This window comes from Eucalyptus grandis, chromosome 1, assembly GCF_016545825.1.
Source record: "Eucalyptus grandis isolate ANBG69807.140 chromosome 1, ASM1654582v1, whole genome shotgun sequence".
Taxonomy (NCBI): Eukaryota; Viridiplantae; Streptophyta; class Magnoliopsida; order Myrtales; family Myrtaceae; genus Eucalyptus; species Eucalyptus grandis.
The window spans coordinates 26,496,173-26,518,088 of NC_052612.1; the positions used below are offsets into that span (position 1 = coordinate 26,496,173).

The following is a 21,916-nucleotide window of genomic DNA, read 5'->3' on the forward strand; positions in this document are numbered from 1 at the left end:
GGCCCTGGTAATTGAAATTGAGATTCCTAGGATATCTTATCTTTATCCTATCTTAAATAAATAGACTTAGACTTCACTTAGATAGGTCGATCCAATCCTATCATTGATTGCACTTAAATTATGATGGACCCTATACTAACTATAGTTCATAGTGCTCCCTTAATCAATGTGACACATTACTTAAAAAAAAAAAAAACAAGTATTTTTTGTTACTGACGAATTTACACTTCATTATACGTAATTGCATTTTTTTCTCTTCCCCCTCTATCCATCTAAATGAATCTACTTGTATATATATGATTCATGAGAAATTCTCTTTTCATTATGACATAGGTCAGCATCATTCGGCGAAAATTTGATTATTGCCAATCTGTTTCTCGCCGATCGAAACTTCATTCTTCATAAAAAGCCACCTAAATGCAATGACTATAGACATCACATAATCGAAAGCATGCAGTCTGGCCGACCAGGTCAGTTTATATTACATTGTTACTTTAATTTCTTTTTTAAAAATTATGGAAAGGCCTAAAAATGGTTTCGAATATATTTCTTCTAAAGTTGCATAAAAATCCTTCAAAAAAATCATCAAATCTCAAAATTTAAACAAAATTAGGTTGCGGAAGGGCAATAGTTGATTAATTAGAGTAATCAAGTTCTCGATTCTAATTTATTAATTTCTCTAGTTGCAGAAGTAAAGTATTTCTTCTGATGTTTTACTTAAGTTTCTAATCTACCTATCACAATGATTAATGGTGACTCATAAATGAAAATGATTTGTTGGTTAAAAATTGGGACCATAAGTCGCGAATTGGTGTATATGAGAGAGTACGGACTAAGCCAAGTTTATTTGACCTCTCTTACGTTTCAATATCAAAATCTAAACTTTTTCTATTTGACAAGAAGTTTTTTAGAATTGAAATCTTGAAAAGTCTTTCTTTTTCCATTAACTTTTTCTATATGTGTCTATGTAGTGTATAATTTATCAACAATTTATTTCCATTAAGTACTTCTAATTTAGTGGTTTTGCTCAATTCTTCAAATATAAATTTTGTGCATACACTTAACATGTGTGCATATAGTTTTCTCTTTCTATGCCTAATATGAGACCTACTTTTTGGTCCTTCAATTTTCTTGTCATGCTTGTCGATCCCATTGACATCGAATTGTGTTGAATGAACAAATTAGGAGAAAGGTTGTTTAATCTTAGTGAGGTAGAAAACCCCACTGCAAAGGATAGGAAGGACAAGGACGAGATTAAATAACCCAGGTCTCCCTTAACCAAATCATCATCTTGGTAAAGCCACTCCAAGGACACAATACTCCCTTGATCACTAATGAACTCTAGGAATCTCTTTTTGTTTGAAATCACAAGAGAGGATCAAGAGAACATATTATACCTATTATGGAAATCACAAGAGAGGATCTTAAAATCTTCCAATACAGATACGAATACTTCCAATGTCATTCTCCCACCGTTGGAAAAGACTGTCCTCAAAGGCCAATTCCATGAAGTTCTTGATCTTCATGATGTAGTGATAGATCAGCAACATTGAAATTACATACTTTTTATGAAGCTCACTTTGATAATTGCTTGATTTCCTTTCCTCTTTCTTTGGACTCTTCCTCACATCCTCACATAATTGATTGATTCCTCCCGCAACTGCTCGATTTCCTTAGCTATTTCTTCGACATCTCCACTAAATTGATGCTTATTGAGTTATTAAAAGACCCAAAGGATTGGAAAAATGAGTTTTTAGTAGTTTAACTCATTGAATTGTCATGTGCAAACTAATTTTTTAAAATGATTAATCAACCACCACTTCCTAGTAAGTGATTACTAGAAGAGATTCTTGACCTTCCACTGCCTCTACATAAGATTCCATATGTTAGCTTAAATTGATGTGATAAATTAGTTGTCAAAGGATTGATCATGGCTCATGGGTTCCCACTTGAGATTTCTCTCTCTCTCTCTCTCTCTCTCTCTCTCTCTCTCTCTCTCTCTCTCTCTCTCTCCAAAGGAAATCGATAACACTAGTTGCAAATTGATAACACTATGGGCAACTAGTTGCAAATCTCTAAGTAGAATTCCTCCAACTTATGTGATGCTGAGATTGTTGAGGTTAGACTCCCTCCCTCCCTCCCTCCCTCCCTCCCTCCCTCCCTCCCCTCCTCTCTCTCTCTCTCTCTCTCTCTATTTAATATGGAGTCATGTACATGTTGGCTGCATTGAGTGTTTTTGTATTATAAAAGGCTGAAAATCCTGAATTGGTGGGCTAACAAAAAAACCAAACATATGGAAAGTGATTCTACATGTATATGTAGTGCAGGTTCTATAAGGCAACGCAAAGGATATTCTCTTTATTCATGGAACTCTTGTTCATTGTTGAATTACAAAGATCACCTAGTGAAAAAATTTAATAATACATGTTCATCCAGTTGCAAAATCTTCAATAATACATGTCTAGTCTCCACCAGTTAAGTACAAAAAAAAAAAATTATTTGTAATGCTTTTGCTAACTATATCTAAACTGTAGGACTACCCACTTAACTCATTAAAACTCCTTTTAGGTGCTAATTTCAAAAAACTAACAGTCTACATCTATGATAGACATTTCATCACAAAATATATTGCCAAGTTATTCTACTTGGACGAGATACACCAAAGTGGTTGCTTCCCGAGGGTTATATATCTTTTGTGACTTCAAAGGACTTGTATAATAAGATTCCAGGAGTAGGATACTGTGTTGTATTTCAAGCAAAGGGTGATCTCCACTTTGAGCTTACAGGATCCATTAATTGCAAAGAGAAGGTAAACACCAAGTATCTCGAGATGTTTGATTTTTCCTTGTCAATCGCATCATGATGTCACTAATAAATGTCATGTTCTGCACAACATGCTTAGCTACATATTGTTTACTGATTTCAATGGCATTAGTTTATCTTTGTAATAGTCATTAGCAGCGGGTACTTTTAACTGGACTCCAGATCATTTTATCATAATTGCACCTACTGGCTACCAGGAACAATCCTTCGAGCATGGTTAATTTCCTAATATGGCTTGTAGATTTATTCCGTTGGTAAAATCATATAACTAGCAACCTATTAATCAAGTATACTCATAGTAATTTATCAACAAGAAATGCGATAATTAACAATCAAAATTTTGCATAGATTTATCACTCAAAACAAAAACTTAATGCTGAACATAGTAATTTACCGATAAAACTACTAACTCACCGACATAGTTTCATTTTTTAAAAGGTAGCAAGGAATCGCCGAAATAAGGAATTTTCCAACTTCGAGTGGAAAGTAAATGATCATATGTGGAAATTACCACTTAAAGCATAAACTTAGCAGTGAAATTAGCAACTTACCCACATAGTCCACTTACAACTAGTTAGTTATAACTAAAATAAGGAATTTGCCATTACGGATAAAACTGAAGTAAGTAAAAATATTGTTGGATTAAGCAACTTGCCAACGTAGGCCCACTTTTATTGTAGCATGTCACCTACTATTCGAGGAATTTGTAGTATCCAAACTCAATAGTGAGTCACCGAGCTATTTAGAAATGTGCCATTAGAAATAAAATCTTAGATCCAAGTTAGTGTTGTTACGGAAAAATTAATAACTCATCATACCAATGCAGGGTGCCTTGGTGGTGGGCTTGGTCAGAGCAAAGAGAAAGTACAAGGGACTACGAGGGCTTTAGCTCTCCATGTTTCGTCTGTTGGGTGCGGGGATTGTATGGGGTATACTGCAAGTGCTACCCTCCGCTATAAGCCAATCACGTCACCGAAAAAACATAATATGGCCACATTGAATCTCATATGCCTGTTTTTACATTATTTGTTAAGGATTTCTACTCAAAAGTTTAAATCATTAAAAAGTAATTTGTTTGTGGGCAACTGGGATGTTCCTTAAGAAGCAAAGCCCGCCTAAAGAAGCAACAGAGACTATTGGCTTGTAATCTGTTTTTGGGTCGCTTTATCACTAGCACCTCGGCATCTAATCCATCCTTGAGCGGCTGAGCCCCAAAAATAAAAATAAAAAAAAAACTTAAAAGAAAGAAAAAAAAACGTTGCAACTAATACAATATATTTAAATGATAATAAAATAAGTCTATAGCCTATGGCTACGTTTCATCGTTTGGATTTCTAATCAGGATAGGACTAGGTAGAATATGATATAAAATTGAGAGAATTGTGATATATTATACTTATTGTTTGGTAATTGCAGTAATAAAGTTGGATATACTCACACAATATCATGTATATTGTTTGTAAAAATGAACCAAAAATTTTACAAACAAAAATAGTAAAAATTTCTCACAACACTCTTTCTTACTTTATTTTATTTGGTTTTTTTATTTTATTTTCATCTCTTTTATTAATTAATCTCTTTTTTATTTTTTTCTTTCCCCCCCCGTCATTCTTTAATAAAATTTTATTAACTAGCAGATTGTACTAATATAACCAGAATACTAAAATACCTAAAATATATAATAAATATATATTTTATTTATATATTGAAATTATTTTATAAAATATAATTAAACTCCAATATCTAAAAATAAAATAAGATTAAATTAAAATAACTAAATTTTATTTTTTGTTATTTTGAATTTCTTATATTAGATTCAAATATTATTTATATGGAGATATAATTTTAATTTTGTCAATTCTAAAAATTTGTCATTTGAAAAAAATAACTATCTCTCACGACGCTCTTGTTTACTTTATTTTATTTGCTTTTTATTTTATTTTCCTCTCTTTTATTAATTAATTGCTTTTTATTTTTTGTTTTTTTCCCTTCTCATTGTTCTCAAATAAATTTTTATTAAATAGTAAACTATACCGATATACCTAAAATACTAAAATACCTAAAATATATAATAAATATATATTTATATTTATATTTATATTTATATATTGAAATTATTTTATAAAATATAATTAAATTCGAATATATAAATACAAATTATACTAAATTAAAATAACTAATTTTTTTGTTATTTTGAATTTCTTATATTAGAATTCGAATATTATTTATATTGAAATATCATTTTAATTTTGTTGATTTAAAAAATCTGTCATTTGAGAAATATAACTTTTCTATTATGGATGCTAAAATTCCTATTGACATTTATCCCACATTTCCTATTGGATAATTTTATCCGGTCTATATCCCCATTATATCCTCATTTATCCTGTTTTGAGTAGGCACAAATACGGGATAAAATAAATTTTATCTTATCTCAAATTTTATCATAACTGCCAAACATAGCCTATATGTTATGATGGGAATTCATTTCTTTGAAAATTCACTTGCCTACAGCCCCTTTTTAACTGCTCTAAAGTATCAAAGTGCTTTTTGCCTCTTTTTATGTTCGAGATCTTCAAGATTACAAGAGGGTAAATGGCCAGACATTAGCTGGATTGGGAGGACAAATCTATATTCAAAACTAATGGAAAGCCGATCATCCAAAAGATAATTGGCTGGGTACACAACCCTGTGTTGTAGATTAAGGATGATCTTTTTCTTTTTTTTTTGCCATTTTCCAAAATCCTATAAGAAAATACTTAAATACAACGATATACTTCCAAATAACGAATAACATATGTGAGTGCATTTTATGACCAGCAAAATTAATCTAGTATCAACATAGACCTAGCTATATAATTCTCAAGGATAGTTTGAGAAAATTTATCTCTTATGGAAATTAATTTTTTAAGTCTTTTAATGAAAATATTTGCATGAGTGAAAAGTGATAGTTTGGAGTCTCAAGGAGATTAAATTGTTTCTTGCAAGTCTTTGAAGTGCAAGGATGACCCTGTCTTGCGTTAATTATTTTTGCAAGTCTTCGCTCGACTCGCATGAGGAATATTTCTTAGGTGAAGCTGTCAAAATTTTATTTAAGTCCTGCAAATAAATTAGACCGTGTTGATCATCTTTCAGCCCAAGAAGTGGCTTGTTTCCGGAAAGCTGGACGAAGGAATTGGATAAAAATAGTCAGTCGAAGAAGTGGCTTCTTGCAGCTTTCAAAGTTGCTAGTCGAAACCACGGCTAAAAAGAGTTATGCAACCTCTACTTCTCAAGAAAAGTTAAAAAGCGTGGATGTCGAAGAACAGTACTTGTATTTACCAAGCTCATGGGCCAGAACCTTTCATACATATCATGTGTGGACGTCGTAAAACCACTTAATGGGAATAGAACAAAAAGGATTTGAGTCATGATTCGATCTTGTTAACACATATTCAACAAAGTAAACATAACACATAATGCAGAGATTTGAATTAGTATAAAATTGAAACAATGTCTTACTTGCTGTACATAATCCTAAGAAACTAAGAACAGCATGTAAACAATAAGATGCCATCTATAGAAATTAAGACATTGGGATGAAGTTTATCAAAATTGAGGGGAGACCAGATAATATTCATCGTCTTCTTCATCATTGGGCATTCTCTCTCAGACCTCTCTCTCTCCCATAACCGCTCGCACAGAGGACGCGACGGAGGGAATGTCGGTTTTTTTTCTGAGCAAGACGGGACAGAGGATCGTGTTTTGGGGGGAATGTCACAGAGAAAGAGAGTGAGGCAAGAAAGTGAGATAGAAATTACTCTAGAAGTAAAAACACAGAGCGGGGATGAAAACCAAATTTTGAGAGCACTCCGGGAGATTTTCGGACTCCGTCCTTCCCAGTCGGACGTCTTCCGTCATCACTCGCGACCATTCCCTTGCCATGGCCCAGAAACTTTGTTTTCCTCTGTTTTTACATTCAATCCATCCGAGGGAGTTGAGCCTTTTGCCCGAAGCCATTTCCATCGACACCGATCACTGTAGCCGGCGTACTTGGAGTTCCGGTTTCGGCATTCAATTATTGCTCGTCACTGTGGATCTCTTGTTTCTGTGAAGCATCGGGAGAAGCGTTGCCTTGCCTTGTTTTGTAGGCGAAAATTCTGAAGCTGTCACGTCCCGCTCAATCTCCATGTCTCGATCTCAAGTTCGTTGATCGACGCTTACCTGAACCTCTTTGGACGAGTTTACTCAGTAGTCGTGGTTGAAAATCCCACCTGGGCAAGGTTGGTTTTGGAACATTTCTTTCGGTCATTTCGTGAATGAAGATTTAGTTTGAAGTTGACGCTGGTGTATGTCTGGGAAGAGGCCAGGATTGAAATCATTTCTTTCCCGGATGAATCAAACCCTTTCTGCAAAGAAAGAAGTATTTGGATTGTGGTGTGGTGTTACATTGAGTCTTTTTCCCGAGATGCTCACCAAGTGTTTGATGGAATGCGTGAGTTAAATATGTGATCCTTGTCTCGTGTTATTGATTGATTTGGAAGCAAAACTGACACATTCGGATTGATTTTGTTGAACGATACGGATGATGGGATGTGGTTGTTAGTCTATGCATTGTGGATTAAAATGTTTTTCCCCATTTATTACGGATCTGCTTTCCTTTCCAGGACACTTTGTGGTCTCCAAATATGTCGCCGATTATCTATTTTTGCTATGTTTTGCATCTATATGGCCCCATGATGATTGTCCTTTATGCTTGGCGAGAAACGTGGCTCGAAATCTTTGACCCATACGTTGATTAGCTAGGTGAATCTCGCGCTGGATGAGGTCCAGTTCTTCCCCTCATATCCGGCGTGTCTTTCTGCAAATCTCAGCTTATGCATGACAGTTAACGGACGATGGTCGTGCTCCACGTGACCGAAGCCAGGCAACGGTGACGTTCCATTCAATGCTCGAATACGTCGATCACTTATGAGGTTGAGTCTGTTTATTTAGTAGAGCATAGCTTTTGAGATATGCACAAGGAAGATGATAAGAAGAAGACGATTAGATTTATAAAAAAAAAAGAATAAAAAATAAGGTAATGATTTTTTATCAGAAATTTTTTTTCCTGATTCTATTTCCAAGAACAATTTTTTAGAAAAAGAAAGCGTTTAGTAATCATCCAAAATTTCTATTACCGGAATAAAAATGCATTTGGTAGAATTATTAATTCTTTTTGTTTATTTTAATTTTTAATACTTTTATTATATTTTCTTATTTTTCATTTTCTTTCTTTCATTTTATTTTTCTCTTTTTCTTCCTCCTTCTTGGTAGCTGGTGCCCAGCGACTAGTTGGGGCAAGTTCCAACGAGCTCGCCGGAGGTGAGCCTAGCCAATGCGAGCCTCGGCCTCGCCAGATTTACGCGAGGCCAAGCCTCGCCAATGGCTAGGTGTGCCTCACCAGTCCACCAGTGAGGCTCGACCTTGGTCAAGCGGCGCAAGGTCAACCTCGCCCTAACCTAGTGAGGCCAAGCTCCGCCTCACTACAGGCTGGCGATTGAGGCCGGTGATGCTCCAACCTGTTGGAGAAATCTCGGTGAAAGTGTTTTGAAGTTGACAAAACGTATCTATCGTCTAGTTCCGAAAGTCTGCAGACTCTGTTAGTTAAAGTCGAAGACTTCCGGACAGCCAGACTCAAGACTCAAAGTCTATCCTCATTGTGTCTCTCTAATCCGTTGAAGAAAGGTTATCCAACCTGGATGTTTTGTTCAGGATTTAACCTTATCATCGGAGAAGATCTCGTGGCTGGAGAAGACGTATCGAATCCTTTGATTGATCAAGTTTGATTCAATGACTGAAGATTCGATGATTGTCTAAATATTATTGGAAGGTTCTACTTATGGAAACCGAGATCCTGATTGTATGGGCGAACAGGATTAATGGGCTATCAACACGTTCCTTTAATAGCTCGAACAATCTTCCTAATTGATTCCGTCCAACGGGTAGATTGGAGGAATTCCTTTGGTAAGTGCCAACGGGTATAATGGCATAAAGGAGTATATAAGGAAGACGTTCTTAGTTGTTCGAGGTGTGCGCGATAGAAGAATTCCAAAGTCTGAAGCTCCTATTTGTTTAGATAAATCCTTTGAGCAAATACTTGTATACAAAAGAGAGTCTATATTTGTGAGAGACCTTGAGAAGATGTGGTAGAATATCTACATTGTGGAATCAAGGTAAAGCTGTGCTGTAACTTCTCTTTTGATCATAGTGAAATCCAATCGGTGGGCTGTCAGTGCGGAAGAGTGGACGTAGGCTTGAAATAAGCCGAACCACTATAAATCCTGTGTTCCAATTTCTCTTTCTCTACCTCGATTGTATTTCAATTTGTTAAGAATTGCTTCCATATATCGATAAATTGTTTGTGCGCCTATTCACCCCCCCTCTAGGTGTTTATACTAGCAATATCACCAACGAGGTCGCCGACACTCATCTAGCTGATCGCTGGCTAAAAGGAAGAAGAAAAGGAAAGAGAAGAGAATTGAAAAAAAATGAAATTGATTCTAGAATTTATTCCCCGATAGCAAGAATCAACTTTTTTTCTACTTCTTGATTATATTTCAAATATATTCCCAAGAACAAAAAAAAATGATTTTTATTCCAAGAAACAAAAAATTTATCAAATGGATTTATATTCTTGTTTTACTCCTAGAAACAAAAGAAAACAATCAGTTATTCTTGAGAGTATTATTAAACAGGCCTAAAAGACTAGTTTGAATTATTGATCGATAAGGCAATACGCCTGATGACCTGTGCCCACAAATCTAATGAGTGAGACTGGTGTTTGGCCCATGTCGGAGAAAAAAAAGAGGTGCAAAAAAGATGTCATGACAACCGAATTAGTGCAAGTGAAGTATGATATCAGAAAGTCAAAGCACGTATTACACGGTTCGAGTTCATCAAATACAAATCGAGGTCCAAATATGTCCCTATACAAGTAAAAATAGGTTACTAAGTAAACGTTACTCTAAAGTGAAACCATTTAAAGTAATGTTAGGGGGCATATTTTGGTTCCCATTTTTACGACATCTCATTTAAATGACGCTTAATGTCAACATGACTAATGTTTAACTTGTTTACCACTTAAGCTCATGATTTTCCACTGAAGAAAATAATTCGATGATTTGAAAAAAGTAATTTCGCACTTTGGTGATGTCAATACCAAATTGAAGGAAAGTGGGCTGAAAGGTGATTGCTAGTGTGGCTTGTGAAGTTAGTTCTTAGAAGGAGAGACTTCTAAGCACACGCGAGCGAACAAATTGTGATGGTGCAGTTCGAACTAGTGAACTGGTGAAGTAGGTGAAATCCCGAAATAAAATAGGCCGAGTCGATTATACTGTGGCCGAAGAAGCGACACCGGCATTAGGACTTATTTTCAGAAAGTTAGCCCAAGGAATTTGGATAAAAATGATTAATCAAAATCATAGCTTATTGCAAGCTTGCAGCTTTATAACTCGTCTTAGTGGGAAACACAGGGCATCTTTCAGAACTAATAAATGAAAATTCCAAATAAAAACTTGGATGAGGTTATTTTTTTAAAAGAGAACTTAGAGTAGATATTATTTCAGTAAGAGCTTGAAGTGACTAAATTAGTATTAAATAAAAATTTGAACTTATTAGTCGTTCAAATATTTGCTGAGTGGTGAGCTAGGTAGCACGAACACGTTCAAAGGGCCTCCGTGTCGTGTCGGACACCCCAACACATGTCCGACACGCTCGGACACGGTTGGACACGCGGTCAACTCGTGTCGGAGTTTCTGACATGTGATCAACTCTTTCTAACACGCGCATTGGAGCGTGTCCGGAGGTTTGTGGGCGGATCTGCAGGTGCGAAAGGAAGAAAGTGATGGAGGGTGAGGGAGCTGAGGTGACACCGCGAGCGACAACGAGGAGGGCTCCGACTACCAACTGCAACACTGAGAAGCCTTCTCAATCGTCTTGGTTGGCTGCATCGCCGACTGCAACGCCAAGATGGAAAACGGAAAGGTCGCGATGGAGGGCTGGATGCGAGGCTACGACGGCAAAGGGGGAACGGAGGCAAGGCAGCAGTGAGAGAGGTGGAGACCGAACGAGGAAGAGGAGAAAGAAGGTGATCGCCAATTGCTAGGTTTTCAATTTTTGGAAGAAGAGCAAGGAGAGAGAGGATGTGTCGACGGCTTCTTGGGGAAAAAGAAAGCCTCGTGCAGTGCAGTGTGACTTTGGGAAGAGACGTGTGCAGGCGGTGGGTGGGGTGGGGAAATAAATGGATGGGACCATTTAATCCTAAAAATAAATAATAAATATTAAATAACTTTATTTTTTTGGCAAAATCTGTGAAAGATCTCTCTTTCTTTTCAAGACCATGAGAGAAACGGATCGAGAGCTTTTGCGTATGTCGAATAACTTTACTAATACATGTTATTAGTATAGATTTGTTATAGGCTTTATTTATTTATTTATTTATAAATTTGAATAAATTAATTTAAACATAATAATTAATCATGTATAAATAAAAATATTTATTTAATATTTAATGTGTCGAAACGTGTCGAAATTCTCTACTTTTTAGAAATGACGTGTCACGTGTCCGTGTTGCCGTGTCCATGCTACCTAGGTGGTGAGCATGTGATATTTTCATGGGTTCAAATATGAGCATTTTTGTAATAGAAATGCAATGGAAATCAGTCACTAGACTCGCTCCACCCTTGGATTCACTCCACGTATGAGCATCAAAATCAACTTTGATTATTTTTATTTCTTAGAGTGAAGTCACGAGAAGTGAAGCTACCACGAAGGTGAATGAGAAAATACTCCCTTGCACTTTTGACTAAGCAAAAAAGACAACAAGAGTTATTGTCAAATCACATTAAATTCATAATGATCAGCGTAATTAGTACGCTTGCTTAATGCAGAAATCCTCTTTTGGACTAAATAATTTGAATGGAACACTAAGAAAATAATCTTTCTTAGCAACTCTCGTCAACAGTATCTAATGCTTTTGGAAAGGACTTCCACTTTGATTTGTCTGAGATTATCATCGCTAAGCATTCAATGAAAAGGGCCCTGCTCAAGCGGAAGATCCTTCGCCCTAGAGCATCAAAAACTAAGATACTAGCGCACCAAGAAATCACTTACAGGTGTTCTTATAGAATTTTTCTAATTTCTTTGATTTTATGCATCAAACCAATCGCATCACTTTCGACTAAATAAAAAGGCTTGGTCTATTTTCATGCTTGAGCAACGAAAGGAAAAGGTAATACTTATCCAATTTGTAACTGGAATGTCTAGTGCATAAAAAAAAAATGATGTACCAATTATTGGTGAAGACATACTCAAATCAAAACACATTTCTCAAATTAGCATTAGCATCTTCATCCTTGCATAACCAATACGTCTTGTGAAAAATAAGACCCTATTTGGTAACGTTTCTATTTCTCTTAATTTTTATTTTTTTTGTTTCCTGAAATAAAAAAAGAACATAAATCCATTTAGTAACGTCAATTAATTTTTCTATTCCCCAAGATAGAAAAGTGACCAGGAAATAGATTTTGAAAAAAAATAAGAAGTAGAAAAAAGTAACTTATTGTTCTATAAAATAATTTTTAAAAATGAATTCTTTTTTCTTTTCTTTTCTTCTTTTCTTCTTCTTTGCCGATCGCCACCTGCCGATTGGCTAACCATTGTTGCCGATCGACCGCCGACCGCCGACGTCGCCGATCGCCATCACCATCGCCGACACCCATCGTTGTCGCCACCGCCCGCCAACGCTACCGTCACCGCCGCCGGCCAATGGTGGTAGCAGGTAGCAACATCAGCAGTCATCAATGGCAAGCGGCAGTCATCAATCGATAGTGGCAGCGGTCACCTGGGTCGGTGGTCATCGATCAACAACGGCGACAGTAGCCGATTGGCGGTCAACAGCAATGATAAGAAAAAGTAAGAAAAAAGTTAAAAGAAATTCTACATTAGAAAAAAATTTGTAAATCGTACCAAACACATTCATATTGTTTTTCTATTCCGAGAATAGAAATCTTATATATTTACCAGACGCATTCTTTTACTGATAAATTGTTTGGGAAATGAAAATAAAAAAAGACTATTTCTGAAAATGAATCATTCTCCGGAACAAAAGCGTTATCAAATGTACCCTGATTTGCACATCAAAGCTATCCTCTCAAGTTAACTAATAGGCCCGCACTCTAAATTTGGATGTCTTCATTCCCATTATCTATTGATATATCTCTAGTAAGCGAATCATGAAAGGCATACCAAATAATCATGCGAATTTTAGCCACCAAAATCACGCTCGCGACATTTGCTTGCTGTTCGTGGTGTCGCGGTATTTTGGTACACATCATCCTCGTTTAGACAAAGTACTCTTTACTGTTAATAATTTCTTCTTGGAAATGAAGAGATAAAGAAGGATGAATAAATTAAAGCAAACGAATGTGAGGTGGCAAGCATCAAATGAGCCACATGTCAACTCTCTATAAAGCCCTCCACAGAGTACCAAAATACCGTGATGGTACCAGATGAATTCAGTAATTCAAGCCAAGAGAGAGTGCACAAACTTTATATAAAAGGATTTAGTATTTCTCATTTGATATGCAAGGAGATAAAAAAAAAAAAAAAAAACACTCGGAATCACTCCTAGATTGCAAGTTCTCTCAACATCATCCACCAGTCATACTATAACCCATGCAAAGTAAAAATCTCAACCTTTCGCTATCCTTTTATTGGAAAGAGGTGTCCAAGAGCTCCTACATGAGAACATCGCCGAAAGGCAGCTGTGCATGTACTAAATAATATAACTGAGACATCGAAGCAAAAGCTCCCATCTCACGAATCCTCTACACATCATTGCTATTCAAAGTTGTAAGGCTCCAGCTTTAATCGGAAGATAAAGCTAATATTGTAATATAGTGAGTTCACGATATTTGATTACTAATGACAAACACCTTCAGATGAATAAATGATTATCTTTACTAAGAAGTTCGGAAAAAAAGAGTGTTAACATGGAATAAAAGGTTCGACAAAAATGAAATAAAAAAAAGGAAAAAAGTACTCCCTAAATAGTTATTTGATCGTGGATAACTTATTAGTTTTTTTTTTTTGGTCGGTGGATAACTTATTAGTCGAGAAATTTTAAATGTGACATTAAAAGTATAAAATAAATATAAAATATAAAAAAAATAATTTAAGGAGTAAGATCAAAGTGACTTAGCTGAGGGGGTGATGACTCAATAATCTCTAGGCAAGATATGATGTGGAAAAATTTAGTTTGAAAAGTGAGGAAAAATTACTTTGGGATTTGCTTATCTAGAATCCCTTCTGAAAGAGAAAAAGTCAGATTTTTCATTATAAATAATCCAATAGGCACCACCCCATGTGGTGGCAGCGTTGATTCAGGCTTTGTCCTCCTCACGACAGGGATCGGTTCGAATCCCAAAGTCGTCATTTGTCGACTTACCCGTGGCGTCGAGTGGTGGTTCCTTAGCGTCACCCTAGAGTTTATCTGCCATTCTTGGCTATATGGAGTTTCCTGAATCACCAAAAAAAATTAAATAAATAATAATAATAATAATAATCCAATAGGCAATGTTTTGTGATTGACTTATGTGCACTGGTACTAGGAGCACGAGAGGATAGCTAGCTTTCTTTTCTATTTCTTTAATTAATAGAAAAGGCAAGTCAAGACGAGAAGCACTACGCAAAATGATTCTGCGCACCTTCTGCAAAATGTTACTTTTTATTAAATTAGTTGGTGGACAATATGCTTGCCGACTTTAGAGCATCAGAAACTATTGGTTGGTTTTTGTTTCTATTTCTTTTTGGACAGAATTTTTGTTTATATTTCTTAATCAATAGAAAACAGCAAGTCAAGTCGACATAGGAAAAGAAAGGAAGGACACACGTAAATTTTATGCAACTTCCGTGAAAATTACGCATGGAATAATTCACCTTTACTTTCTTTTCTATGGCTTTCTTTGATTATCACTACCGCGTGATTCGAGAAAGTCATGATAAAAAAGAATAAAGTGATATACACATGAGAGATAAAGCTGCAACCCAACCAGACACGGTAAGGGCGCGTTTGGTAACGTTTGTTTAAAAATTGTTCCAGAAACAGAAATAGAAAAAAGTGTTTCTGTTCTCGGGAACAATTTCGAACAAAAAACGCGTTTGGTAATCGTATAAAATTTCTGTTTCTGGAATAGAAAAAGAACAGAAACACGTTTGGTAACGGTAAAAATTCTGTTTCGGAATAGAAAAAGAACAGAAACACGTTTGGTTATGTACAAAATTTCTGTTCCAATTTTTTTCCAATTGTTTTATTTTTTATAAAATGTGAACTTGGTATTGAATTATCATTCTCATGAAATGCTTATCAATTTAATTTTGTTCATATTAAGTGAAAACAAACATTCTAAACTTGATCATATTTGCTTAGTCGGAATAAATATTTTAAGTTCGTACAAAATTTTCCCATTTGTTTTTTTTTTTTTTTAAAATAAAGTGTAAACTTGACTTTGAATTCTCATTATCATAAAATGTTCATCGATTTAATTTTGTTCATGGTGAGTAGAGTCAAACATTATGAACATAGTTATAAGTGCATACTGAAGAAAATTTTATAAATAAACTTTGTTCCAAATTGTTCTCACGTGCCTTTTTTTTTTCAATAAAGTGTAACCTTGGTATTGCATTATCACTCTAATGAAATGCTCATCAATTTAATTTTGTTCATGGTTGGTGAAGACAAACATTTTGAACATGATCATGTGCATACTTGAAACAAAATTTCATAAGTAAAAATCCCACCATAAGAGCTACCTAAAAGAAGAATACTTCATAGATCTTTACGTAGACCCTTTCATACATAACATCATAATAATGAAGTAATATAGTTCATTGTTCAACTTCATCACATTGTATTTGATAAGTGAATACTTAAAAACAAAATTACAAAAGTCTGAAACACAAAGTCATGAAATTTCAGGCATATTATGATCCCTCGCCATTTTATTTGCAATCCTTGTCCTAAGCATGTTAATTCCAGGTAAATCATGCAATGTATCATCCGCAACCTCCAATTCTGTAGGTCCGCATGGATATTCCGGATCTCCATATAAGGAAAAGTTTCTATCCATCGCATCTTGATCACGAATGTAATTGTGGAGAGCACAACAAGCAATTACAACAAGTGCTTGCTTCCGAATTGTAAATGGAGGCATCTGTCTCAAAATGGTGAATCGATTCTTTAATGCTCCAAATGACCTCTCAATTACATTTCTCAATGAAGAGTGCTTTTTTGTTGAACAATTCTCTTGCTGTCCTTGGTTGTCCCCCATTCCCTCTATACTCGCTTAGATGATACCGATCGCCTTTAAATGGAGTTAAAAATCCTGGAAGTGCTGCATAACCTGAATCTACCACGTAATATTTCCCTGTAACATGCTTATCAATTCAGTTTTGTTGTGATATTGAACCATAATATATAATCATAAAATTGTTTTCATAAACAAAGTACATACCAGGTGGTGGTCGGGGAAATTGCAGTTGAGGATTTTCGAGTCTTGCTGAAAGCACTCGACAATCGTTGCGATCCTTCCCATCCAGCATACACGAAAGTAAATTTCATATCAAAAGAGCAAATACACAGCACATTCTGGGTTGTTCTCCCACTCCTACCTCTAAATGGAATCTACGAGACACAGAACGGTAGCATCTATATGGGTGCCATCCATAGCACCTACGCAGCCTGTTAATATATTAACAATCAATATCATATAAGATTATCAACTACATGTATTTGACGGTATAAAATTAATATAAAAATCATACCTTGAAATAGCGTTTATGACTAGGATCAATAAGAATTTCTTGTGGAATGACGTCAAAGGACGGTGGTTTGATTATCTCCTTTGAAAATTTGATCATTGCTTTCAACACTCTATTGAAATACTTGCTGATCGTTTCTCCTGAATGTTGGAATCTCTCACATAAATCTCTATTTGAGTTATTGTGAGTAACCACACTTAAAAATATCCCAACTTGTTCATCTATTTGAACAAATCGACTATCTTTCAACCAACCCCTTACCCTCATTAAGTCACATAAATTCAGAAAACATGTCTCTCCATCCTAAATGCTTCATATATCCTATCCGAATGTCCATGAACAATCTCCTTATCCATTCTCCTCCCGATAATTGACTGTCCCTAATAGGTTCTTTCGTATGGAGGGATGTCTCCATCGCAGCTAAGCAGAGCCACGCTACCAATATGTTAATGTCATCACCCAAGGATTGTTCAACTGGTTGTACTTGCTCATTAGACACACTATTTGATCCCCCTTCCATAGTACCTATACAATCACAAAAATGACCAAAACATCAATATAGATTTTGAAAACACATCCTAATAATAATTAATAACATAATTCATAAAATTTCAATAAGATATTACAAGAGTCTCAACACTAATCATATTTGAATAAACTAAAGATTAATAGATAATATACGTCATACAGTCTAATGAAACTCCATGCAATTCATAATAAATTTCCAAATATCTACTAAAGAAATTGAAGAAGGCCAATCCTCCTTGCAGGTATGCATGTAATGAAAGCCTCCCTCCATTCACGATTGGCGCATGCTCGTTCAACTGCTTTATTGTAAACATCTTGCTCTAGCTCGGGCATATTGTTTAGAATCTGAACCGCAGTAGCTACGGAGAAAGGGTCAACAGGTGGTTGTGAAGTCCCCGAGCTCGCGAGCCATCACCGAGATGGACTTGGTGACTTAACTTTTAGAAAATCTTGTATGGCTCTACAAGTTTCATCAAAACTGGATTGGTTGCTCTTTCTTCTCCGCTTACTATTTGGAGTTCTATTCAATTTGTGCTTCCCACGAGCTGAAGTTCCAATATCGTCTCGTTGTAAAAAGTCTGTCATCACTATGGTATCCAATGAAATCATTTGCATTGCTACCATCATAGTCACCACCTCCACCGCACCGACACCATCCGCACCGCCACCACTATTGTCACCCGTACATTGTCATCACCATTGTCATCATCATCCGACAGATTGTCTTCTTGAGCACATCCTACGGCATAATTCCCAGTAGCATATGTACCACCAAAATAATACAAAGCTCAGGATACTGAGGAAGTCCATTCTTCCTGAATCTTGCCCACTCGACATTATCCTACAATTTTTACAATAATGACATTTCAGCAATATAATCATTCATTTCATAATTGACATCTGTAATGATATCAAAATGACCACAAAGTTAAGAAATACCTTGATATGAGATTCCCATACACTTGGATCGTCGACGGTAACTCTTTTGTTGACATTATCCCAACCAAATCCGGACCGAGAAATGAGTTTGTGAAAACTTCCATACTGTTGTTTCAGTTTGTTTACCTTGTTCCTCAGCTGAACCATGGTAAATTGGAATCCTGTCGTCTACCGAGTTCGACTGTACATTCCTCCACCCGACTTTGTTGAAAGTGGAAGAGGTGCGGTTTCCCTTTTGACCTCATCCACCAATAAACCGATAAGTATATTGGTTACTGAGACTCCGTCCACTTTGCATTGAATGAGTGTCTCTCGGATGCCATTGAATCTTCGACCGGTTGAGCATCACATGAGTTATGAATTAAATCATTAACATAAAACCGTAAGAACTACACGCCATATACAAAATTAGCATGGTAACCTATATGGATCCGTATACCCCATCCTATTTTGTGAATGGTCCAACTAAATTATTAGACCTCTAAGATTAAGAAAATGAAAAAAAAAAAAAAAAAAAGCCGAGAGGCCAACCTTAGCGTGCAGATGATTGTTTCCAAATTCAGCAAATTGCGATTTATGTGGCAAGGACTGGCAAATTCCGAACAAAGCAAGGGAAAAATAATGTCTTCGTGGATTGGCACCGGCAAGGCGGAACTTTGGATGGATCCACCGAAGTTCTCAAAGCATTAGTGTTCACCTGAGAATGAATCAACCAATTGAGGATGTACCTTAAGTAAAGAAAAATTCAAGACAAGCAATAAGACAACAACGAAACAACACCCTCCATTTTCTGCAAATCCATAACTTAAAGAGAAAAAATCGAAGCATTATAGTCATAAGATATCAAGGATCTCGCATAATGTATAATCCCCAACATTCCTACAAAAAAAAGTCGAACAACGTTCTTCTTATAGATTCACAAAGAATGTACTAAATGAACAAGTCGACAACGTTGTTCTTTGCACGTGCATTTTTTTTTAATTTTTCTGTTCTTTTCTATTCTTTCACTTTTATTTTTCTCCTCCCCTTTAGTCTACCCCTCTACACGTTCTCTTCTTCGGGCGTCATCTTCTTCCATTTGTCTTTCTCACTTTTAACACCCATTTTTTCCTTTTTCTTCCTCGACTTCCAATTGGATCAAAATGTGGCTGAGTCGCAAGGGTTCATAGAGACACACAGAAAATATTAATATTAGACCAAATCCAAGCAATATAGGGACAAAACGCAAATTGAGAACAACAGGAGATATTTGCCATAGAACAACAGGATCGCGGGACAACGGGATCGTGGGACAAAGATCAACAGAACAGCAACTCGTCATGGTGTCGAGGAACGCCAGCAAAGGCCAGATCTAACAACACCCATCAATACATCATATTCATGTATACGTTGGAATATTCCTCCTTCTTCTTAGTGAACCGATAGTTTTGTCATTTCAAAAAACAAGTAAATGCATAGACTGCCAGAACCAATCAATTGATAAACATCCTTTGATAGACGAATGAAGAAACCAAGGAAAACCAATCAACACAAGCACAAAAGAAAGAGTATTTACCTCTATATTGAGAGCCCAATGGTCAGTTCTTGGAAGACCCGGAAAGAGAATGAACCGGGATGAATATGCTACTGCTCATACATGGCAAAGCAGAACAAGAGAAGGGTTTGGTCAGATTTGAAGAGAGCAACTAGTGACGGTTAAATGACAGCTCCGTGCTCTCCGCTGCAAACCCCACACACGACTCACAATCAAACCGAACTCGCTCGAACTTGCTCGCTGGAGCCTGAGCAGCAGCGAGGCAGCAAGCATCGCTGCCCTGCTCGCTCGAGCCAAGCCTGAGCAGCAGCGACGCTCGCTGCCCTGCTCGCTCGAGCCGAGCCCGAGCCGAGCCCTAGCGGCGGGCGCCGACGCTCATTCCGCTACGCTCGTTCGAGCCGAGCTCGAGCAGCCAGCGACGCCGTCGCTCCGCTCGCTCGAGCCGAGCCCGAGCCGAGTCGAGCTCGAGCAAAGCGCCGACGCTCGCGCTCCGCTCGCTCGAGCCGAGCTTGAGCAGCGGCGACGGTGTTTTGCTCTCCGCTGGCTGCTCGCTCGCTCGAGCCGAGCTTGAGCAGCAGCGACGGTCGCTGCCCGCTCGCTCGAGCCGAGCCCGAGCTTGAGCGGCGGCGACGGTCGCTTGCCGCTTCGCTCGAGCCGAGCCCGAGCTTGAGCTAGCGGCGACGGTCGCTGCTCCGCTCACTCGAGCGGAGCCCGAGCAGCAGCGACGGTCGTGCTCGCTCGCCGCCCGGATCTCGAGCGAGCGGACGAGTTGCTGTCGCGGATACGGGCAGCAACGCTCACCCAGATCTGCGAGCCGCTCGAGCAAGCGGCTCGCAGATCTCGGGCAAGCGCCGCTCGAGCGAGCCCTAACACTCGAGCTCTCGCCGAAGTGAAGACAATCGGTGAAGGAGGAGAGGTGACGATGTTTACCACGGTGAAGGAGCAGCATTTGTCGAGACGAGAGGCGTCTTGTCGGCGCCGGAGAAGACGATGGAATTCTCTCGCTCCGCAGGAGGAGGCGCTCGTCGCTCGTCGCAGTCGCCGGAGGAGAAGCTCGTCGCAGTCGCGGAGGAGAAGCTCGCCGCTCGTGGGGGTCGCAGTCGCGGGAGGAAGCTCATCGCCGGGGGAGAGGAGGATCTGTTCGAGCACTATCCAAGAAATGAAAAAGGAACACCATTTTGTTCCTTTTTTGTTTTGATTTGTGTTTTAAACGAGAAACACAAAATTTGTGTTTCTCGTTTTTTGTTTTTTGTTCCGGGAACAAAAGAACAAAAAGAAACAAACGTGTCCAAACGCGTTTGTTTCTTTTTTGTTCCTGTGAACAAAAAACAGAAAAATTGTTTAAAAACAAAAAAAAAAAAGAATACAACCAAACAGGCCTAAGCATTCTGCGTAGCGATAAGCACGTCAACTTTCATCTCCTATAGTAGGCGCTTCTTCGAAATCTGAAAGGGCAGTTCTTTTTAGGAATCTCTCACGCTCTCTCTCAAAAGACACAATTTCCCATAAAAAAAAGAAAAAAAGTCAGGGTGTTCACGAGAAGGGAGGAAGAGGAGAGCACCATCTTCGGTGGACATTTTTTGGAAAAAAAGAAAAAGGGCATTCCCACCCTTTCTCCCGAACTCAACCAACCAGCCACCTCCACCATCCTCCCGCCGGCGATCGCTCTCGCTTCCCATTCCCGGAACCCTACCTTACTCCTTCACTGTCACCTACTTCTTTACTCTCACGAAAAAAAAAAAAAAAAAGAATCTTCGTCTTTCTCTACTCCTGAAACGGTCGCCATTAAAGCTCCACCCAAAACCTCGGAGCCACCGCCGATCGACGTCGTCCGCCACCTCCAGAACATCCTCCGCCAGCTGCCATTCGTCGTAGCGGTCCCTGACCTCGGTGGAGTCGACTCGAAGCCGGACACGAGTTTGGAGTCGCTATTCTCAACCTTCGCCGGCGACGATGGCCACGGAATCCAAGCGGTAGGGGCCCCATGATTGAATGCTCGTTCCTTCTTCTTTTTTTTGCCTCGTCCGCTTGATTTTAAAAGACCAAAGCAAGCTCGATTTCTTTAGTCCTCACTCGCGTCGGACCTGAATGAGTCGGTTTTTCTTAAGTTTGAACGTTGCTCGCTGATTTCTCGAGTTTAGGTTTTAGCTCGAGCTCCGAATAGGTCCATATTCGCTCTCCAACTCGCTGCCCACTACGTGTTTGAAGAAATGTCTGAACAGATTCAAATTTCTTCCGTTTGATGCAAGATAT

General features: G+C 37.8%; 2 protein-coding genes across 2 annotated transcripts in view; both read left to right on the top strand.

The window, feature by feature from the left end:
- The window catches only part of LOC104416809 (disease resistance protein RPV1), a 52,666-nt gene that overhangs the window by 22,122 nt on the left and 8,628 nt on the right, over positions 1-21,916 (top strand). The gene's annotated exons all lie outside the window — the stretch shown is intronic.
- Positions 1-21,916, top strand: part of LOC104416807 (TMV resistance protein N) — a 46,241-nt gene that overhangs the window by 19,891 nt on the left and 4,434 nt on the right. The gene's annotated exons all lie outside the window — the stretch shown is intronic.